This window comes from Oncorhynchus mykiss, chromosome 15 (assembly GCF_013265735.2).
Source record: "Oncorhynchus mykiss isolate Arlee chromosome 15, USDA_OmykA_1.1, whole genome shotgun sequence".
NCBI lineage: Eukaryota > Metazoa > Chordata > Actinopteri > Salmoniformes > Salmonidae > Oncorhynchus > Oncorhynchus mykiss.
In genome coordinates this window covers 9,209,669-9,233,817 of record NC_048579.1, presented here as the reverse complement: position 1 = coordinate 9,233,817, position 24,149 = coordinate 9,209,669, and positions in this window count along the sequence as shown.

The following is a 24,149-nucleotide window of genomic DNA, read 5'->3' as shown; positions in this document are numbered from 1 at the left end:
AGATTAAATAAAAATAAATACTATTTCATTTCAATATGAATGTCTCAGAATTTTTCTGTGTAGGGGACATTACTTTTGTAATGTTACTTTCGTCTGGAAATGTTAGAATGATCAAGGTAGCATGCAAGTCACACACACACACTCACACACACACACACACACACACACACACACACACACACACACACACACACACACACACACACACACACACACACACACACATACATACAAACAAACATGTACAAATATTGGACATTTGATCATGAGATGACCATGTCTGTGACCTTACACAGCGTTTGTTCTGCTGTTTCATGGTGACTTTATCTCAGGGTTCAAGATCTCCTGAGCGAGTACGCTCCACAACACTCCCACTGAAGCAAGAGTAAACTACACAGCGGGAATCATAACAGAATTGTCTCAAACAGGTCAGTCACAAGACAAATATGAGATAGAAGCAGGTTGAAAAGGAATCCCTATGGGGAAACACCGGTATCCAGCCACCCCCATCATCCACTCAAGTCTAACAAACTGAACCCTACCCTCCATTTCCCACTTTGCGTTCCAGCATGATTGGAAGAACAGTGCTGTGATCTATCCAACCTGGTCTTAACCTCAGGGTCCGAACAACATCTTCCTTCTTTGTTGTTTTAACCCGTAGCTGTTTGGAGGGAAAACGGCCCCTTCTCTGAACCAGATGGTTCCTGTTGCATGCTGGGAACAGCGAGGCGGTGTTGCGGTGTAATGTGTCCCACCTGTGGTTTTCATTATAACGTAAGACAGGGGTACGCAGTAAACCGTGACGCAGAGGAGAGCAGTCGTGACCAGCACTGTTATATACTATCTAGGAGGGTGGGAGTCGTGACCAGCACTGTTATATACCATCTAGGAGGGTGGGAGTCGTGACCAGCACTGTCATATACTATCTAGGAGGGTGGGAGTCGTAACCAGCACTGTTATATACTATCTAGGAGGGTGGGAGTTGTGACCAGCACTGTTATATACTATCTAGGAGGGTGGGAGTCGTGACCAGCACTGTTATATACTATCTAGGAGGGTGGGAGTCGTGACCAGCACTGTTATATACTATCTAGGAGGGTGGGAGGGCAAGAAGAGCTCACATTTTACCAATTTGACATCATATTCTGATGGTTATCTACGTTTTTCCAAATGTCATTAAGGTTAATGTTAACTTTTTGGATAGGGTTAAAACATAACGTTTAGGCATTAATTCAAAATGATTAAGTGAAGGGTTAAGGTTTGGGATAAGGTAAATGAACAAACGCTAAAACAAGTGTCTGCCACTGGGTTTGAACACGCGGCCTTCAGGTCCAGGAGTCATTGGATTACGCCCGTCTGCAACACACCAGAAAAATTGAAGCTTTGTTTAATCCCCATGTTATATCTAATGTAGTTATCTTTAAAGTTACTGATAGGAACAGGGACCTAAAAGTTGTAATGCCAAACTGTGGAGTAGCCTATATCTTATGTCTCATGTCTAGTTATTTATTTTAAAAAATGTTTTTTTTTTTTGGGGGGGGGGGGGGGGGGGGTTAATATTGCAAATAGATTGTGGCTTCCATCAATGTAATTGTAAGCATAATTTCCAATCCCCTATTTATTTTATTTGTAAATATATATGTGTGGTGTGATAACAGGACAACAACCTCTCCCTCAACATGATCAAAACAAAGGAGATGATTGTGGGCTACAGGAAAAGGAGGACCGAGCACGCCCCCATTCTCATCGACGGGGCTGTAGTGGAGCAGGTTGAGAGCTTCAAGTTCCAACTAACATGGTCCAAGCACACCAAGACAGTCGTGAGGAGGACACGATAAAACCTATTTCCCCTCAGGAGACTGAAAAGATTTGGCATGGGCCCTCAGACACTCAAAAGGTTCTACAGTTGTACCATCGAGAGCATCCTGACAGGTTGCATCACTGTCTGGTATGGCAACTGCTTGCCTCCGACCTCAAGTCACTACAGAGGTTAGTGCGAACGGCCCAGTACATCACTGGGGCCAAGCTTCCTGTCGTCCAGGACCTCTATACCAGGCGGTGTCAGAGGAAGGACCAAAAATGTGTCAAAGACTCCAGCCACTGTAGTCATAGACTGTTCTTTCTTCTACCGCACAACAAGCAATACAAGAGCGCCAAGTCTAGGTCCAAGAGATTTCAAAACAGCTTCTACCACCTTTCCAAAAGACTGCTGAACAATTAATTGGTGGCAAACATGTTTTTGCCTACTCTTACCACCTGGGGGCGGTCCATCAGGAAGTCCAGGATCCAGTTGCAGAGGGAGGTGTTTAGTCCCAGGGTCCTTAGCTTAATGATGAGCTTTGAGGGTACTATGGTGTTGAGCGCTGAGCTGTAGTCAATGAACAGCATTCTCACATAGGTGTTCCTTTTGTCCAGGTGAGAAAGGGCAGAGTGGAGTGCAATAGAGATTGCATCATGTGTGGATCTGTTGGTGCGGTATGCAAACTGGAGTGGGTCTAGGGTTTCTGGGATAATGGTGTTGATGTGAGCCATGACCAGCCTTTCAAAGCATTTCATGGCTACAGATATGTGTGCTGTGTGTCGGTAGTCATTTAGACAGGTTACCTCAGTGTTCTTGGGCACAGGGACAATGGTGGTCTTGTTTGAAACATGTAGGTATTACAGACTCAAACATGGTTGAAAATGTCAGTGAAGACACTTGCCAGTTGGTCAGCCACGACTCGGTGAAACATAAAATAGTACAGTTTTACTGTCCCTTTGGTAGGATATACTTTATATACTGAAAGCTTTCAGTTCGTTTATTTTCCAGCGATTGAATGGACGGAAAGCAAAGGCAGATTAGCCTCCTAATCTCCTAATCTCTCCTAATCTAGATCGTCTCCTAATCTCTCCTAATCTAGATCGTCTCCTAATCTCTCCTAATCTAGATCGTCTCCTAATCTCTCCTAATCTAGATCGTCTCCTAATCTCTCCTAATCTAGATCGTCTCCTAATCTCTCCTAATCTAGATCGTCTCCTAATCCTCAGACGGCACCCTGATCTTTTTCCGCAAAATCTCAGTTTCCTTCTCCAGTGAATGAAGTGGATCTGGGCCTGGTCGGATGTCTGTATCCCTCCCGTCTAACTCATTGAAGAAAAATTATTTGTCTAATCTGAGCTGAGTAATCACAGATGTACCAGAAGCTCTTTTCCGCCACTAGAGATGGTAGCAGTAACATTATGTACAAAACAAGTTACGGACAATGCGAAAAAACAAATAAATTAGCGTGGTTGGTTAAGTGCCGATAAGACGGCAGCCATCCCCTCCGGCACCAATTATCCATTCAATCCGTTCACCTTCTCTGCGTCTCACAAAGACACGGCGGTTGGAATTGAAAATCTCAAATTTGGACTCATCAGACAAAAGGACAGATTTCCACTGGTCTAATGTCCATTGCTCGTGTTTATTGGCCCAAGCAAGTCTCTTATTATTATTGGTGTCCTTTAGTCATGCTTTCTTTGCAGCAATTTGACAATGAAGACCTGATTGACACAGTCTCCCATGGGAGGTCGATGTTGAGATGTGTCTGTTACTTGAACTCTGTGAACCATTTATTTGGCCTACAATTTCTGAGGCTAGTAACTCTAACGAACATATCCTCTGTAGCAGAGGTAACTCTGGGTCTTCCTTTCCTGTGGCGGTCCTTAGGAGAGCCAGTGTCATCACAGCGCCTAAGCGTTTTTGCGACTGCACTTGAAGAAACTTTAAAAGTTCTTGAAATTGTCCATATTGACTGACCTTCTTGTCTTAAAGTAATGATAGACTGTTGTTACTCTACTTATTTGAGATGTTCTTGCCATAATATGGACTTGGTTTTTTACCAAATAGGGCTGTCTTCTGTATACCACCCTGTCATGACATAGCCCTTTCTGGGTATAGATTGTGGCTTCCACCTCTCGATCCTCTCCTACACCCAGGTTCTGTTATCTCAGGTTGCAAATTCCTGGTGGAGACTCTCACCCCCTCTCTCTCACTCTCTCTTACACCCAGGTTCTGTTATCTCAGGTTGTAAATTCCTGGTGGAGACTCTCTCCCCCTCTCTCTCACTCTCTCCTACACCCAGGTTCTGTTATCTCAGGTCGTAAATTCCTGGCGGAGACTCTCTCCCCCTCTCTCTCACTATCTCCTACACCCAGGTTCTGTTATCTCAGGTCGTAAATTCCTGGCGGAGACTCTCTCCCCCTCTCTCTCACTCTCTCTTACACCCAGGTTCTGTTATCTCAGGTTGTAAATTCCTGGCGGAGACTCTCTCCCCCTCTCTCTCACTCTCTCCTACACCCAGGTTCTGTTATCTCAGGTTGTAAATTCCTGGCGGAGACTCTCTCCCCCTCTCTCTCACTCTCTCCTACACCCAGGTTCTGTTATCTCAAGTTGTAAATTCCTGGTGGAGACTCTCTCCCCCTCTCTCTCACTCTCTCCTACACCCAGGTTCTGTTATCTCAGGTTGTAAATTCCTAGCTGAGACTCTCTCCCCCTCTCTCTCACTCTCTCCTACACCCAGGTTCTGTTATCTCAGGTTGTAAATTCCTGGTGGAGACTCTCTCCCCCTCTCTCTCACTCTCTCTTACACCCAGGTTCTGTTATCTCAGGTCGTAAATTCCTGGTGGAGACTCTCCCCCTCTCTCTCACTCTCTCCTACACCCAGGTTCTGTTATTTCAGGTCATAAATTCCTGGTGGAGACTCTCTCCCCCTCTCTCTCACTCTCTCCTACACCCAGGTTCTGTTATTTCAGGTCATACATTCCTGGTGGAGACTCTCTCCCCCTGGTCATGCAGAAAGAGAGACCACAGAGTGAACAAAGGATTTCACGTGGCCGAACTCCTAAATCCCCAAAATGGGAAAATGAAACTACAGTATATGTCCACTTGTGAGAATGTGGGAAGGGTCCATGGACACTTAAGGGACATGTATGTTGAGTGTGTTTCATTTGGTGATAGGAAACACACATAACTATATATCTGAATGTGTACATTTCTCAATGATGGTGTTTGCATCTAATTCCTGTATAAAATGAATGAGAAAATAGTTAACTATTTGTGAAATGATGTAATGTGATGCTAAGCCTTTAATGTGAGGGAATTGTTTTCCCTTTAAAGTTGAACTAAGTCATCGGCCCGCCCCGGTGAGCACAGACATGATTTGGCGTCATGGAACAGCCCTTTCCTATTGTCATGAATAAATCCCCCTCCTGAGGAAATCCTCTTCAGACTGAGCAAACTCACAGCGTGAGCTGTGATTGTAAAGTTCAGACCACGCATACCTCGGTGCAAGCTGAGGTGATACAGGTTTGAGTACCAAAACTAGAAAACTATACCACATGGAGCATTGATTGGCCACACGGCTGGAAATAGTTCAACTCTGAGACCATAAATCTCTACAGAATAAGAGCAGATTTTAGATACTAATTACTAGTCTTCAGCTAGAAATTATATAAACCTGGGATGCGAATACCGACAGCCCCCGAAACATCTATTCTATGAGAACATTTCTGAATGGTACTTAGAAGTATCCATTCTAACCACAAAAGGGAAACAGAAAGAGAGAGAGAGACTCCGATGAACTCTCCAGCAGACAAACTGGATTCCAACAGAGAAGATCACAACGACACATGGGCTTAAATACATATTGATTGATTGCAATTATTCCCGAATGAGTGAGCGTTCATGTGCAAAGGATTAGCATTTCAATTAATATAATTATCAACTGCGTCTTTCCAGCTTCTTTCCCAGTCCACACCCCCTTCCCAGTCCACACCCACTTCCCTTTGTCCACCAAGCCGTCATATTGGCTTAGCCCACTAGGGACTCTTCCCTATCATTGTTAGTAACCAATATCTAGTGTTTGTTTGTTTATGCATTTCTGTATTTAGTTAGTTAGTAAATAAATGATTAAGCCAATTGGTGTATGGATGATAAATAGTTTAGGCTGGGTTCGCGCAGATAACCAACAATTTACCACATTTGGAATGAGACTGACATGAGGTAAAGAGTCATTAATTAATAGAAGATGAATTGATAAGATATTAAAGTATCTGAAGAGTTATATTCAGAAAATTATAGCTTTGTAATCTGAAGATTTGCTGTGGTTGTCACACCCTGACCTTAGTTAGCTTTGTTTTCTTTATTGTTTTGGTTAGGTCAGGGTGTGACGAGGGTGGTATGTGTGTTTTTTGTCTTGTCTAGGGTTTTTGTACATCTAAGGAGTTTTGGTATGTCTAGGTAAATGTAGGTCTATGGTGGTCTGAATTGGTTCCCAATCAGAGGTAGCTGTTTATTGTTGTCTCTGATTGGGGATCCTATTTAGGTTGCCATTTCCCATTTCGGTTTGGTGGGTTATTATCTATGTGTAGTTGCCTGTTTCAGCACTCTTGTTATACAGCATCACGTTCAGTTTGTTATTTTTGTTAGTTTGTTTAGTGTTCTTCATTAATAAAAGAAGGATGTATTCAAATCACGCTGCCCCTTGGTCTCCTCACTATGACGAACGTGACAGTGGTGCCCCGACTTCCTAGTTAATTACATTTACATGATTAGTCTAAGTACATAATAATAATTACAGATCATTGTTTTGATAAAATAACAGTCTTCACGTTTAATGATGCCAAAGACACGACAACCTCTACCTTGTCACGACACAACTGATTGGCTCAAACGCATTAAGAAGGAATTATATTTCACAAATTAAGTCACACCTGTTAATTGAAATGCATTCCAGGTGCTAATCCTCATGAAGCTGGTTGAGCGAATGCCAAGAGTGTGCAAAACTGTCTGTTAAAAGATGGCAACTTTGAAGAATCTGAAATATGTTTTATATATGTTGATTTGTTTAACACTTTTTTGGTTACTACATGATTCCGTATGTGTAATTTAATAGTGTTGATGTCTTCACTATTATGCTACAATGTTGAAAATATCACAAATAAAAATAAACCTGAGTAGGTGTGTCCAAACTTTTGTACATATAAAATATATATATTTTTTACAAATGTATTTTTCTTTCTGTATTTTCCCCTAACCCTACCACCCCTCCCCTAACTGGAGTACACTGATGGATGACAACAAAGCTTCTACTTCCAGCCTATACATGCTATATACATGCTACAGACACCGTCTATTTCACAATCATATCAATTTGATTGTTTTTAGTCCCATCATTCAGCTCTTTTTAAAAGCTTCAGAACGGGTGTTATTTCTCTGGAATGTACTCAGCCAGGAATCTGAGAGCTGTTTTTCTTTTTGTTCTGCCCTCTCTCCATGTGTGTGTTTCATGCCAGCGTGTGTGTGTGTGTGTGTGTGTGTGTCTGATCTGTAGGATGCCTGTAGGCTGGTCCCAGGAGAGAAGCTGAGCACTCATCCGACACAAACAGGGTCATGGAACAACGCCCCAGTCAGTTTGTGTTTTACTGACGATGTTCTTTGTCTCTTGAATCAGATCATAACAGTTATAAGTCAAAAGGATCATTAGTCGATCAGAGAAACACCAATAATGTTTCCCTTATCTTCTGCATGTAACTATTGATCAGGTTATTATGTTATACCCATGATCACACCTGCTTCATTGACCCATTCATAGAAAGTGTTTTATCATGCTCATGTCAGATGTCTACTTTCATTCATAGCAAACACATACTGTACCTGTAGGGTTCATTGTGTTAACAACAAAACAGGTCTGATAAAGTGAATGACTGGCAGGATTGATATGCAGGTTCTGGTTTCAGGGAGCCAAGCAGAGGACACATCGGCTGCTGTCACACATGCCGATGTCAGACCTCCTCCCTTCCCGAAGGCGCTGTAACTGTAAGACGCTGTGGACAAGAGTGTCTGCTAAATCACGGTTTTACCAAACTGTGTTGCTTCGTGAGGCTTGAAAAAACAATTCTGTACACAGACCAAAGAGTACGTTAATAATATATTAATAATACTGTCTTTTTCAAACCATTTAACTGACTGTAGATTTGAGTATGGCTTGTTGTGACCAACTTAAAGAAATGTACTCTATACTGTAGTTCTAACATTATTTCCTACAACGCAGGGTTTCTTCTGAATAGTAAACAGGCTTAGGCGGTGGGCATGTCAGGGGGCGTGGCAATGGGCGGTTGTCTGAGCGGCTGAAATCTGGGTGATAAAATTGTAGGCCCTCATCTTGGCAGCGGAGAGAACATTTTGCAGTTTTAAAGTTAATTTTCTGCAATTCTAGACATGTTACCATGCTAATGCTGTGTTCTTAAAACATCATGACAAAATCAATGATTTTCTGATTGTCTAGCTTTTATTTTGGGTCCATTATAGGTCCATTATATTTTCTACACACTTTCTATTTGGTCATTAAGTCATTTAAGTTTACACTGAAAGCATTTTCCCATCCCATTTTTGGGGGGTGAAAAATAAAATAAAAACATATAAGTGTCATCCCACAAGCCACCTGGACCCACCTGGACCCTTGCCGAAACCCACAAGTGGGTCCTGAACAACAGTTTGGGAACCACTGCGCCAAATCATCTAAACATCTAAATGTAAAACAAAACTCCTGGCCCTGGGGAGGATGAAAACCCTGTCAAAATGCAACCACTTTATACTTGTTCATATTAATTATATTTAGACTAAACTAACAAGGGTTTCCTCTACCCGTACACAAGACAACAACTGATAGACAGTAGAACTCACAGGGCTGAGCTAGTTCATTGCATGTTTGCATTATTCAGGCCTATGCAACTGCAGGCCTAATAAACAATTCACTCAGTCTATGTTATCACTATTGTGTTTACTGATTCATTCCAGTTAATTATTTTGGATTGAAAATGTTTAGGCCCCTTAGCCAGCCTAAGATTGAATATAAACCAAATTTGATCACATAAAAATGTTCTCCTGACAACCAAATGGACTATAAATTCATAACTTTACCAATTTGTTAACCCTGACCAAATGGACAGCGCACATAGGCTGTACGCATCTGCTCTTATTAGTAGCCTACCGTTGATCAGACTGAAAAAGTGTCTGGTTTTCAGATCTCTAATGTTTAGGTGTAACCTAGGCTGCTGCAAAATTTATGGAATTAGTTTTTGCTTGTGTCTGTCCGGATTGATTGTGTTATCACCCGTGCTAGATAAATACAGGAGAAAAGTGGAAAGTCTACTTGAACGAACCCAACAAAATGCGTTCCGTCGATTTCTCTTTTTAATCTCACACTCAATGGATGACTTGATGGAAGCAATCAAGTCATTCTGAATTGATTTCCACGTCCCCATAGAAGACTGTAGAAACTTCCATATGCTCAGCAAGTTAAGCATCGTAATGTGCAATTACCTCTGCAAGCTCCTTGTAGTTGCCCTTGTTAGCTGAACTTTCCCTCTCGCCGTGCCCCTAAGTGAAAGCCAACTCTTGCCGATAAGCCGCTTGTGACCCTGTTTCTTCTCACCTTCTCGTTGTGTTGTGCAGTTTGAATACACAAACGTTTGTCCATTACATGATCGATGAGGCATTTTTCAAGGTGCTGGAATGTGATGTGGGCAATGAAAGTGGTTCTTCAACAAAACATCCACTACATTGTTGTTAGAATTAGCTAGCCGTTCTGGAGGAGAAAACTGCACTCTGGTAGCTAGCAAACGTTAGCACTTGCTGCTAATGTTAGCAAGTCAGATTTAAATAAATTGTTCTAACTCCACACAAAAATAAAGTTCAAAAACCAAGAAAACAATATACAGTGGGGCAAAAAAGTATTCAGAAAATCACATTGTAGGATTTTTTATGAATTTATTTGCAAATTATGGTGGAAAATAAGTATTTGGTCACCTACAAACAAGCAAGATTTCTGGCTCTCACAGACCTGTAACTTTTTCTTTAAGAGGCTCCTCTGTCCTCCACTCGTTACCTGTATTAATGGCACCTGTTTGAACTTGTTATCAGTATAAAAGACAAAATACTTTTTTGACCCACTGTATATCTTTCTCCTGTAGGTTGAAGATCCTAAATTGCATGGAATAGTATCCTAAAAATGCTCAACTATCAACTCCTCACTCAATCTCTATCTAATATGTCACCAACTCACCAAGCATCTTAATACAGAACACCCCATAATGCTCTGTGGCACAACCCCAATACAACACACTAGGTTCATTATCTGCTCCTAATCCTGTGATTGGATGGACAACATGTCAGTTCATATTGCAAAAGCTTCGATTGTTTGGAGGATGTCCTCCGGAAGTGGAACTGGAAACACTTATCTCCCTCACTAGCTTTAAGCACCAGCTGTCAGAGCAGCTCACAGATTACTGCACCTGTACATAGCCCACCTATAATTTAGCCCAAACAACTACCTCTTTCCCTGCTGTATTTATTTATTTATTTTGCTCCTTTGCACCCCATTATTTATATTTCTACTTTGCACATTCTTCCACTGCAAATCTACCATTCCAGTGTTTTACTTGCTATATTGTATTTACTTCACCACCATGGCCTTTTTTGCCTTTACCTCCCTTATCTCACCTCATTTGCTCACATTGTATATAGACTTATTTTTCTACTGTATTATTGACTGTATGGTTGTTTTACTCCATGTGTAACTCTGTGTTGTTGTATGTGTCGAACTGCTTTGCTTTATCTTGGCCAGGTCTCAATTGTAAATGAGAACTTGTTCTCAACTAGCCTACCTGGTTAAATAATGGTTAAATAAAAAATAATAATAATTATAATTACATAATTACCTTGTAAGTCTATGGAAGGGGGTGAGGCCTACAAGCCTCCTAGATTGTAGTCAAAGGAGGCCATGGACTCCTCCAGCTACACCATGATGCTATCCTAGAGTGTGTTGTTGAGGCTACTGTAGACCTTCATTGCAAATAGTGTTTAATCAGGTATTTGAATGTATTTAGTATAGATTTATCAGAAAAGGCTAACTTTTTTAATAGCTCATGGATGGTCCTCCCCTTCCTCCTCTGAGGAGCCCTCCACTGACACAAACACAAACAGCTGGAATCTGACTCTGTCTTTGATGGGCCGGGCTGACATAAACACTCACTGTGCACAAGGAGTCTTACTGTGTAGGCTTGCTGTACGCAAAATGATTGACACACACACACACACACACACACACACACACACACACACACACACACACACACACACACACACACACACACACACACACACACACACACACACACACACACACACACACACACACACACAGCATCACACATAGTTTCCAGGCTTCTCATGTTAAAAAGATCAGCCCTAACGAGGGTGGTACAGTATCCCATACAGATCAACATTAACTGAGAAGACGGCAGACTTTTCATTTCAGAGTCAATAAGCAGAGCAGCACTGAGAGCTTTTATCATATCACCCAGGCTCTGCCCTGTTCATCATATCACCCAGGCTCTGCCCTGTTCATCATGTCATCCAGGCTCTGCCCTGTTCATCATATCACCCAGGCTCTGCCCTGTTCATCATGTCATCCAGGCTCTGCACTGTTCATCATGTCATCCAGGCTCTGCTCTGTTCATCATATCACCCAGGCTCTGCTCTGTTCATCATGTCACCCAGGCTCTGCCCTGTTCATCATGTCACCCAGGCTCTGCCCTGTTCATCATATCACCCAGGCTCTGCACTGTTCATCTTATTATCCAGGCTCTGCACTGTTCATCATGTCATCCAGGCTCTGCCCTGTTCATCATATCACCCAGGCTCTGCTCTGTTCATCATATCACCCAGGCTCTGCACTGTTCATCATGTCATCTAGGCTCTGCCCTGTTCATCATGTCACCCAGGCTCTACCCTGTTCATCATATCACCCAGGCTCTGCCCTGTTCATCATGTCACCCAGGCTCTGCCCTGTTCATCATGTCACCCAGGCTCTGCACTGTTCATCATGTCATCCAGGCTCTGCCCTGTTCATCATGTCACCCAGGCTCTGCCCTGTTCATCTTATTATCCAGGCTCTGTTCATCATATCACCCAGGCTCTGCCCTGTTTATCATATCATCCAGGCTCTGCTCTGTTCATCATATCACCCAGGCTCTGCTCTGTTCATCATATCACCCAGGCTCTGCCCTGTTTATCATTTCACCCAGGCTCTGCTCTGTTTATCATATCACCCAGACTCTGCTCTGTTCATCATATAACCCAGGCTCTGGTCTGTTTATCATATCACCCAGGCTCTGCTCTGTTCATCATATCACCCAGGCTCTGCTCTGTTCATCATATCACCCAGGCTCTGCTCTGTTTATCATATCAGCCAGGCTCTGCTCTGCTCTCGTCTGCTCATCCTGTCTCACATTACCATTCGACAAATTAGACCTTAAGGACTAGCCCCAGCTTCTCTCTCATGTCCCATTTAATAGTGACAAATGAGCCCTCAAAGAAAGTACAAGGTATACGTGTTTCTGTTTTTCACAGCAAAACAACATTCAAATTCACTAGTCTTGCCTACTCATCAAAATTGAAGAGTGGGTTTTCTGTCAGGCATTAAAAAGACATTACAGAGAAGGCAGTCCCTGTGCTTATGATCTTCTAAGAGAGAAAGGAAAATACTCATATTTTTCTCGCCCCTATCTATTTCATTTGTCTTTAACTCTTCTTGGCCACTAATAGCAGTTGGCTCTGAGTTGACTAACTTTCACACACACAAACACACACACACACACACACACACACACACACACACACACACACACACACACACACCCTTTTCCCCTGTCAGGGATGTCAGGAGGCTGTTGATAAAGCCAACACTAGGAGGGCTATATTTAAGATGGCCACCCGTCTGCCACCGTCACTACGCTAATGGCTGCAGCTTAGTTATGGAAGTGTGGATAATGATAAAAGGTTAAAAGAGAGGACCTGTCGTGGCTTACAGCTCTATGTGTCAGGCCAGGGCACTAATTTGCTGTCAGGCTTCATATACTGTGTAATGTACTATTTTAGTGTTTATTATTCTATTTTTTAAGGGGGTGGGGGGGTGGGGGGTCATTATAATAGAGGTGATGACTCCCTTTGTTCATGAAGTTGAGAAAATTATTATAGATACATATATTTTTTTTATTATGCTTAGAGGGGAGAGTAGATGGGATATTAATGTGGTTGGTCTGGCTGGTGGTCATGCAGCCATAAACGCAGGCAAGCAGACAGACAGGCAGGGGAATTTGGCTGAGGGAGGCAATAATCTTTGCAGGAGGGAGAGAACCGAGGGGAGTCTCAGGGCCAACGCAGGGGGGTGAAGGCCAGGTCCAGAGGAGAATAATTGACAGGAGAGTGGTGCCAAATTGGAGATATTGTTCTCTCTCTCTCTCTCTCTCTCTCTCTCTATCTCTCTCTCTCTCTCTCTCTCTCTCTCCCTTCCTCTCTCCATTTCTCCCCTCACTCGATCTCTCTCCTTCTGCTTTTCTGGAGTGTTTACTGACATATTCTACCTCTCACTGTCCCAGTATGTTGGCCCCACTTGCTTCAAAAAGTCGACCACTGTTCCTGTACCCAAGGAAGCTAAGGTAACTGAACTAAATGACTATTGCCCCGTAGCACTCACCTCTGTCATCATGAAGTGCTTTGAGAGGCTAATCAAGGACCATATCACCTCTACCTTACCCCAAACCGTATATCCATTACAATTTGCACACTACCCCAACAATTACAAGGACACGTTGTTACATTATTCTGAAATATATTAAATAAATACAAATCCCCATCAATTTACATGAAACATGTTTTTAGAAATGTTTGCATGTGTATAAAAAAAAAACAAATACCTTATTACCATAAACATTCAGACCCTGTGCTATGAGACTCGAAATTGAGCTCAGGTGCATCCTATTTCCATTGATCATCCTTGAGATGTTTCTACGACTTGATTCGAGTCCAGCTGTGGTATATTCAATTGATTGGACATGATTTGGAAAGACACACACCTGTTTATATAAGGTCCCACAGCTAACAATGCATGTCAGAGCTAAAACCAAGCCACGAGGTTGAAGGAATTGTCTGTAGAGCTCCGAGACAGGATTATGTTGAGGCATAGATCTGGGGAAGGGTGCCAAAAAATGTATGAAGCATTATTGTTCAGAAAATGTACTAGGTTAGGAAGGTGGCCAAGAACCCGACGGTCCCTCTGACAGAGCTCCAAATAATCTTTGTGGAGATGGGAGAACCTTCCAGAAGGACAACCATCTCTGCAGCACTCCACCAATCAGGCCTTTATGGTAGAGTGGCAAGACGGAAGCCACTCCTCAGTAGAGTGGCATGCAAAAGCACTCATCCCCCCCTTGGTATTTTTCCTATTTTGTTGCCTTACACCCTGGAATTAAATATATTTTTTGGAGTGGTTGTATCATTTGATTTAAACAACTTGCCTACCACTTTGAAGATGCTAAATATTTTTTCTTGTGAAACAAACAATAAATAAGACAAAAAACTGAAAACTTGAGCGTGCATAACTATTCACTCCCCAAATTTCAATACTTTGTAGAGCCACCTTTTGCAGCAATTACAGCTGCAAGTCTCTTGGGGTATGTCTCTATAAGCTTGGCACATCTAGCAACTGGGATTTTTGCTCATTCTTCAATGCAAAACTGCTCCAGCTCCTTTAAGTTGGATGGGTTCTGCTGGTGTACAGCAATCTTTAAGTCATACCACAGATTCTCAATTGGATTCAGGTCTGGGTTTTGATTAGGCCATTCCAAGACATTTAAATGTTTCCCCTTAAACCACTAGAGTGTTGATTTAGCAGTATGCTTAGGGTCATTGTCCTGCTGGAAGGTGAACCTCCATCCCAGTCTCAAATCTCTGGAAGACTGAAACAGGTTTCCCTCAAGAATTTCCCTGTATTTAGCGCCATCATTCATTCCTAAAATTTTTACCAGTTTCCCAGTCCCTGCCGATGAAAAACATCCCCACACCATGCTTCACTGTGGGGATGAGGTTCTCGGGGTGATGAGAGGTGCTGGGTTTGAGCCAGACATAGCATTGTATTTGATGTCCAAAAGGCTCAATTTTAGTCTCATCTGACCAGAGCACCATCTTCCAAATGTTTTTTTCTTTCAGCAATGGCTTTTTTCTGGCCACTCTTCCGTAAATCCCATCTCCGTGGAGTGTAAGCCTTAAAGTGGTCCTGTGGACAGATACTCCAATCTCTGCTGTGGAGCTTTGCAGCTCCTTCAGGGTTATCTTTGGTCTCTTTGTTGCCTCTCTGATTAATGCCCTCCTTGCCTCCTTGCTTGTGAGTTTTGGTGGACGGCCCTCTCTTGGCAGGTTTGTTATGGTGTCATATTCTTTCAATTTTTTAATAATGGATTTAATGGTGCTCTGTGGGATTGAAGTTTATAAAAGTTTCTAATATTTTTTTATAACCCAACCCTGATCTGTACTTCTCCACAACTTTGTCCCTGACCTGTTTGGAAAGCTCATTGGTCTTCATGGTGTTGCTTGCTTGGTGGTGCCCCTTTCTTAGTGGTGTTGCAGACTCTGGGGACCGTGAGAAGAGTTACGCCCTCGTCTCGTGCCTCACTGGGAAAGCCCTGGAGTGGGCCAGCGCTGTATGTGGTTGGAGGAGATGCGGCGTTGGACCATTTTGAGGAGTTCACCCGCAGTTTCAGGGCAGTATTCGACCACCCACCCGAGGGCAGAGTGGCGGGTGAGCGCCTCTACCATCTAAGGCAGGAGATGAGGAGCGCCCAGGAGTTTGCGCTGGAGTTTAGGACCCTGGCTGCAGTTGCTGGATGGAGCAACAGGGCCCTGATCGACCATTACCGCTGTAATCTACGCGAGGACATCCGTCGGGAGCTGGCCTGCAGAGACACCACCCTCACCTTCGACCAGCTGGTGGACCTGTTCATCCGGCTGGACAACCTGCTGGTTACTCGCGGACGTCCAGATCGGGGTCTGGTTGTTCCATCTTCTCGCACACCCTCTCCGATACCCATGGAGCTGGGAGAGACAAAACGCAGGGAGACCGGAGGGGGTTCCCGCTCGTGCACCATATGTGGTCGCAGAGGTCATACTGCTGGTCGGTGCCGGGTTGGTTCCTCTGAGAATCGAGGTAGCAGGCAGGGCACTCTGGCATCAACCCAGGTGAGTAGGCAACATTCTAATCCAGAGCACTCTGTTGCACATATGTTTGTCTCTGTCATTTTTCCTGAATTTTCCCCGTGTTCCCAGCATAAGGCGCTAGTAGATTCAGGCTGGGAAATTCATTAATAAAGTATTAGCTCATAGTTTATGGATCCCCATTGTTCCTGTAGATGTGCCTTTCCCTGTTCACACCTTAGATAGTCGACCATTAGGGTCAGGGCTTATCAAAGAAGCCACCGCTCCTTTGAGTATGGTAACGCGGGGCGGTCACAGGGAAAAGATTAGTCTTTTACTCATTGATTCTCCTGCGTATCAAGTGGTGCTGGGCCTACCCTGGTTAGCTTGTCATAACCCCACTGTTTCTTGGCCACAGAGGGCTCTCACGGGGTGGTCGCGAGAGTGCTCAGGTAGGTGTTCAGGGGTTTCCGTTGGTGCTACTATGGTGGAAAGTCCAGACCAGGTCTCCACCGTGCGCATTCCCCCAGAATATGCCGATTTGGCTCTCGCTTTCTGTAAAAAGAAGGCGACTCAATTACCACAGGGGGATGGTGCAAGGGGGGATGGTGCGGGGGGGTGCCATTAACGGGGGGGATGGTACGATATGTCTGGTAGACGCTGCACTTCCCAGGAGTCACGTGTATCCCGTGACACAAGATGAGACGGTGGCTATGGAGAAATATTTATCCAAATCCCTGTGTCAGGGGTACATTCGGCCTTCCATTTCACCCACCTCCTCAAGTTTATTTTTTGTGAAGAAGAAGGATGGAGGTTTGCGCCTGTATCAAATCACGGTGAGGTACAGTTACCCGCTACCTCTTATGCTCCATCAGTCTTCCAATCCTTTGTAGACAAGCTTTTCAGAGACCGGCATGGGCGGAGTGTAGTAATGTATATCGATGACATTCTGATTTACTCTGCTACATTCGCCGAGCATGTGTCTTTGGTGCGCAGAGTGCTTGGTCGCCTGTTGGAGCATGACCTGTACGTCAAGGCTGAGAAATGCCTGTTCTTCCAGCAGTCTGTCTCCTTCCTAGGGCATCGGATTTAAATTTCAGGAGTGGAGATGGAGAGCGACCGCATTGCAGCCCTGCGTAATTGGCCCGACTACCACCACGGTAAAGGAGGTGCTGCGATTCTTAGGGTTAGGCCAACCACTACCGGAGGTTTATTCGGGGTTTTGATAAGGTTGTTGCTCCCATTACCTCACTGCTAAAGGGGGGCCCGGTGCGCTTGCAGTGGTCAGCTAAAGCGAACAGGGCTTTTAGGCACCTGAAGGCTCTGTTTGCCTCAGCTCATGTGTTGGATTATCCAGATCCCTCTTTGCCGTTCATAGTGGAGGTGGACGAATCTGAAGCTGGGAAAGGAGCAGTGCTCTCTCAGCGCTCGGGTACGCCACTGATGCTCGGCACCTGTGCTTTCTTTTCGAAGAAGCTCAGCCCAGCGGAGAGAAACTATGATGTGGGGGACCAGGAGCTGTTGGCTGTCGTCAAGGCTTTGAAGGCATGGAGACATTGGCTTGAGGGGGATAAAGACCCTTTTCTCTGGACTGACCATCGCCATCTGGAGTACATCCGGGAGGCAAGGAGACTGAATCCTTGCCAGTCAAGGTGGGCCATGTTTTTCACCAGTTTGTGTTTACCCTCTCTTACAGACCAGGCTCCCAGAACGTTAAGGCAGATGCACGGTCCCGGCTGTATGACACAGAGGAGCGGTCCATGGATCCCACTCCCATACTCCCAGCCTCTTGTTTGGTGGTGTTAGTAGTGTGGGAGCTGGACGCGGACATTGAGCGGACTTCACGTGCAGAGCCATCTCCCCTCAGTGTCCAGCTGGGCGTCTGTATGTTCCGACTCATCTATTGGGCCCACACATCACCCTCCTCTGGTCATCCTGGGATAGGTCGTACGGTGCGCTGTCTTAATGGGAGGTACTGGTGGCACACTTTAGCTAAGGACGTGAGGGTTTATGTTTCCTCCTGCTCAGTATGTGACCAGTGCAAGGCTCCTAGACACCTGTCCAGAGGTAAGTTACAACACTTACCCATTCCACAACAGCCATTGTCACACCTGTCGGTGGATTTCTTAACTGATCTTCCACCTTCACAGGGTAACACCACGATCCTGGTCGTTGTGGATCGTTTTTCTAAGTCCTGTCATCTCCTCCCTTTGCCCGGTCTCCCTACGGCCTTAGAAACTACGGAGACCCTTGTTACACACGTCTTCCGGCACTATGGGGTGCCTGAGGATATAGTGTATGATTGGGGTCCCCAGTTCCCGTCAAGGGTCTGGAAGGCTGGGGGTCTGACCTCAGGTTTTCACCCCGAAGAGTAATGGGCAGGTGGAGAGAGGTTAACCAGGATGTGGGTAGGTTTCTGCGGTCTTATTGCTAGAACCGGCCGGGGGAGTGGGCGAAGTTTGTGCCCTGGGCAGAGATGGCCCAGGACTCGCTCCGCCACTCCTCCACTAACCTTTCTCCCTTTCACTGTGTATTAGGGTATCAGCCGGTTCTGGCTCCTTGGCATCAGAGTCAGACTGTGGCTCCTACTGGGAGAATTGGTTCCGGCGCACGGAGGAAACCTGGGAGGCCGCCCACGTCCACCTTCAGCGCGCCGTACTGCGCCAGAAAGTTGGCGCAGACCGTCACCGCAGTGAGGCCCCGGTGTTCGCACCAGGGGACAGGGTCTGGCTCTCGACCTGAAACCTGCCCCTTCGCCTGCCCTGCCGGAAGCTGGGTCCGCAGTTTGTGCGGCCGTTTAAAGTCCTGAGGAGAGTGAACGAGGTATGTTATAGGTAACAGCTACCCACCAATTACCGGATTAACCCCCCGTTCCATGTGTCTCTCCTCAGGCCAGTGGTGGCTGGCCCGCTCCAGGAGGCTGAAGTGGGGGGTGTTCCTCTGCCCCCTCTGGACATCGAACCTTCAGTACCTCGTGGACTGGGAGGGGTACGGTCCGGTCCGGAGGAGAGATGCTGGGTTCCGGTGGAGGACGTATTAGATCCTTCTCTGCTGCGAGAATTCCACCGTCTCCATCCGGATCGCCCTGCGCCTCGCCCTCCGGGTCATCTGTTTGTTGTTCAGTATTCGTGCTGTTTGTATTGGGTCCTCTTACCCACTTTGTTTTATTGTATTTATGGTTTTGGAGTTATGTTTGTTTTCAAGTTATTAAATAACTCCATTCCACTCAGTTTGATTCTGCTGCGCCTGACTTCCCTGCCACCTATACACACGACTCTGACAGTAATCTGTAGGACCAAAACTTATTTAGGGGCATCATAGCAAAGGGGGTGAATACATGTATACCAATTTTCTGTTTTTAATATATATATATATTTTTTTTTAAACAAGTTATTTTTTTTAAATTTCACTTCACCAATTTGGACTATTTTGTGTATGTCCATGACATGGGTAGCCTTGTGGTTAGAGCGTTGGACTAGGAACCGGAAGGTTGCAAGTTCAAACCCCCGAGCTGTCAAGGTACAAATCTGTCGTTCTGCCCCTGAACAGACAATTAACCCACTGTTCCTAGGCCGTCATTGAAAATAAGAATTTGTTCTTAATTAACTGACTTGCCTAGTTAAATAAAGGTAAAAAAAACATGCAATCCATTTAAATTACAGGTTGTAATGCAACAAAATAGGAAAAACACCAAGGGGGATGAATACGTTTGCACTGCACTGTAAAAGACACATGACATCCCTTGGAGTTTGTCCTAAAGGACTCTCAGATCATGAGAAACAATATTATCTGGTCTGATGAAACCAAGTTGAACTCTTTTGCCTGAATACCAAGCATCACATCTGCAGGAAACCTGGCACCATCCCTACGGTGAAGCATGGTGGTGACAGCATCATGATCAGGGGATATTTTTCAGCGGCAGGGACTGGGAGACTAGTCAGGATTGAGGGAAAGATTAATGGAGCAAAGTACAGTTAGATCCTTGATGAAAATCTTCTCTAGAGCACTCAGGACATCAGACTGGGGTGAAGGTTCACCCTCCAACAGGTCAACGACACTAAGCACACTGCCAAGACAACACAGGAGTTGCTTCGGGACAAGTCTCCGAATCTCCCCGAGTGGCCCAGCCATAGCCTGGACTTAGCCTGGACCCGATCGAACATCTCAGGAGAAACATGAAAATAGCTGGAAAGTGAAGCTCCAACCTGACAAATCCAACCTGACAGAGCTTGTGAGGATCTGCAGAGAAGAATAGGAGACATTTCCCAAATACAGGTGTGCCAAGCTTGTAGCGTCATCTAATCAAAATCAAATTTTAAAAAAAATTGTCACACGTGCCGAATACAGCAGTTGTAGTAGACCTTATCGTGAAACGCTTACTTACAAGCCCTTAACACATTTTTTTCTTAAAACTGCATTGTTGGTTAAGAAAATATTTACTAAAAGAAACTGATCTAAAAAAGACAAATTTAAAAATAACAAATAATCAAGGAGCAACTGAAATATACCATTTACATAATTATTAAGAAACTTTACTCAGTACTTTGTTGAAAGCAGCGATTACAGCCTCGAGTCTTACATGTACTAAACACATTACTTCAATTACCTCGACTAACTGCTGCCCCCGAACAATGTCTCTGTACCGTTACCCCCTGTATATAGCCTTGCTACTGCTTTTTTATTGTGATATTGTGTTGATTAATTTTAGAATAAAGCTGTAACGTAATGTAACAAAATGTGAAAAAAGTCAAGGGGTCTGAATACTTTCTGAATGCCCTGTTTATACTGTAGTCAAGGGGTCTGAATACTTTCCGAATGCCCTGTTTATACTGTAGTCAAGGGGTCTGAATACTTTCCGAATGCCCTGTTTCTATTGCAGTCAAGGGGTCTGAATACTTTCCGAATGCCCTGTTTATACTGTAGTCAAGGGGTCTGAATACTTTCCGAATGCCCTGTTTCTATTGTAGTCAAGGGGTCTGAATACTTTCCGAATGCCCTGTTTATACTGTAGTCAAGGGGTCTGAATACTTTCCGAATGCCCTGTTTCTATTGTAGTCAAGGGGTCTGAATACTTTCCGAAAGCCCTGTTTATACTGTAGTCAAGGGGTCTGAATACTTTCCGAATGCCCTGTTTATACTGTAGTCAAGGGGTCTGAATACTTTCCGAATGCACTGTTTATACTGTGGTCAACAACACCTCCACCATGCTCATCCTCAACACGTGCATCCAACAGGGGTTTGTGCTCAGCCCCCTCCTGAACTTCCTTGACTGCGTAGCTACGCACGACTCCAAATCAATCATCAAGTTTGCTGTTGAGACAACAGTGGTAAGCCTGATTACCAACAACAACCTGACAGCCTCCGGGGAGGAGGTGAGAAATCTGGGAGAGAGGTGCCAGGAAAATGATCTGTCCCTCAATGTAAAAAAAAACCAAGGAGCTGATGATGGACTACAGGAGACAAAAGAGGGAGCATGCCCACATCCGCATTGACGGGGCCACCGTGGTTAGGGTCCGAAGTTTCAGGTTCCTTGGAGTGCACATCACTGAGGGCCTGAAATGGTCCCACCACACCGACACCGTGGTTAGGGTCAGAAGTTTCAGGTTCCTTGGTGTGCACATCACTGAGGGCCTGAAATGGTCCCACCACACCGACACCGTGGTTCAGTTCTTAATTTGAGCCTCTCTTTTTTTTTACAACTTTTTCGTTCCGGAACTTATTTGTCCAGATCCGGTACCTCTCATGGCATGAAAAAGAAGTGTCACGTTTTGCAATGTAGACATTATAATAAAACGAGATCAAAGTTAACTTGAGTTGCCTCTAGTTAATCATGATGTCATTGATCTTCAAGTTGGAAAGTTGGAGTTCTAGAAAGAGGCCAGAGTTCCCCATCTGGAATTACAAATTCGATGACCGTTCAAAAACATTTTTCAAGTCGGAGCTTGTTTTCTCCGTTTCCCAGTTGTCCTGAACGCACTGAAATCGGACGTCAGCGATTTCCCAGAGCCGAGTTCCCAGTTGTCCTGAACGCATTGAAATCGGATGTCAGCGATTTCCCAGAGCCGAGTTCCCAGTTGTCCTGAACGCACTGAAGTCGGACGTCAGCGATTTCCCAGAGCCGAGTTCCCAGTTGTCCTGAACGCACTGAAGTCGGACGTCAGCGATTTCCCAGAGCCGAGTTCCCAGTTGTCCTGAACGCACTGAAGTCGGACGTCAGCGATTTCCCAGAGCCGAGTTCCCAGTTGTCCTGAACGCACTGAAGTTGGACGTCAGCGATTTCCCAGAGCCGAGTTCCCAGTTGTCCTGAACGCACTGAAGTCGGAAGTCAGCGATTTCCCAGAGCCGAGTTCCCAGATGTTCTGAACGCACTGAAGTCGGACGTCAGCGATTTCCCAGCGCCGAGTTCCCAGTTGTCCTGAACGCACTGAAGTCGGACGTCAGCGATTTCCCAGAGCCGAGTTCCCAGTTGTCCTGAACGCACTGAAGTCGGACGTCAGCGATTTCCCAGCGCCGAGTTCCCAGTTGTTTTGAACGTGGCATTAAAACAAATTATGCCAACGTCTCCAGTCATATAAAATAATGTAGAATAGCATGATATGCGTTGATAAGATAACATTTCCTAGACCCTAGGCCACAAGACGTTTTTTCCATGTGTGCAACTTCTGTAAGTGCCTCTACTCTAATGCTCTATGCCACTATGCAAATGTGATGAAATGCATGATGCTTTATTATAAGGGTGATTTTCTGTCTCATGCGTTCCGGTACCTCAGAGTTCCCCTCTCGCTTTCACTTTTTGTTCCGGCACCTCCCAATTTACAAATTAAGCACTGGCAACAGCTCCTCTACAACCTCGGGTGTCAGAATAAATTCAGCATGGCCCCTAGGACCCTCACGATCTTATACAAATGCACCATCGAGAGCATTTTGTCGGGCTGCATCACTACCTGGTGTGGTATCTGCACCACGCTCAACCGCATGGCTCTCAAGAGCAGTGGTGCTATTAGTCCAAAATAACACTGGGGTCACGCTCCCTGCCCTCCAGGACATTTACAGCCCTCTGGGCTCTATTTTAACAAACCTAACTCAATGGTAAATCTAAGTGCAGGCAGTAGCCCCTCTCTGGCCAATCAGTATGTGCTCTATGGAGAAATATGTGGTTGCTTCAAGTTGTGAATTTACGGGTCTTTTAAGTATTGCATTTTAATCATTTGCAATTACAATGTTTGTCCATTATAGTTAAGAATTTAAATGTCTTACAAAAACAAAATTGCAAAATGTAAACCTATCTTTTCTAAATACATTAACTTGAACCAATTGTTAGTCTACATTGTTCTAAATAATTGCTTCTATTACCATCAGACTGTTGAACAGATTCTATTACCATCGGACTGTTGAACAGCTTCAATTGCCATCAGACTGTTGAACAGATTCTATTACCATCGGACTGTTGAACAGCTTCAATTGCCATCAGACTGTTGAACAGATTCTATTACCATCGGACTGTTGAACAGCTTCAATTACCTTCAGACTGTTGAACAGCTTCTATTACCATCAGACTGTTGAACAGCTTCTATTACCATCAGACTGTTGAACAGCTTCAATTACCATCATCCTGTTGAACAGCTTCAATTACCAGACCATCAGACTGTTGAACAGCTTCTACTACCAGATCATCAGACTGTTGAACAGCTTCAATTACCATCAGACTGTTGAACAGCTTCAATTACCATCAGACTGTTGAACAGCTTATATCACCAGACCATCTGACTGTTGAACAGCTTCTATTACCATCAGACTGTTGAACAGCTTATATCACCAGACCATCTGACTGTTGAACAGCTTCTATTACCATCATCCTGTTGAACAGCTTCAATTACCACCAGAATGTTGAACAGCTTGTATTACTATCAGACTGTTGAACAGCTTCTATCACCATCAGACTGTTGAACAGCTTCAATTACCATCACTGTTGAACAGCCTCAATTACCATCGGACTGTTGAACAGCTTGTATTACCATCATCCTGTTGAACAGCTTATATCACCATCAGACTGCTGAACAGCTTCAATTACCAGACCATCAGACTGTTCAACAGCTTA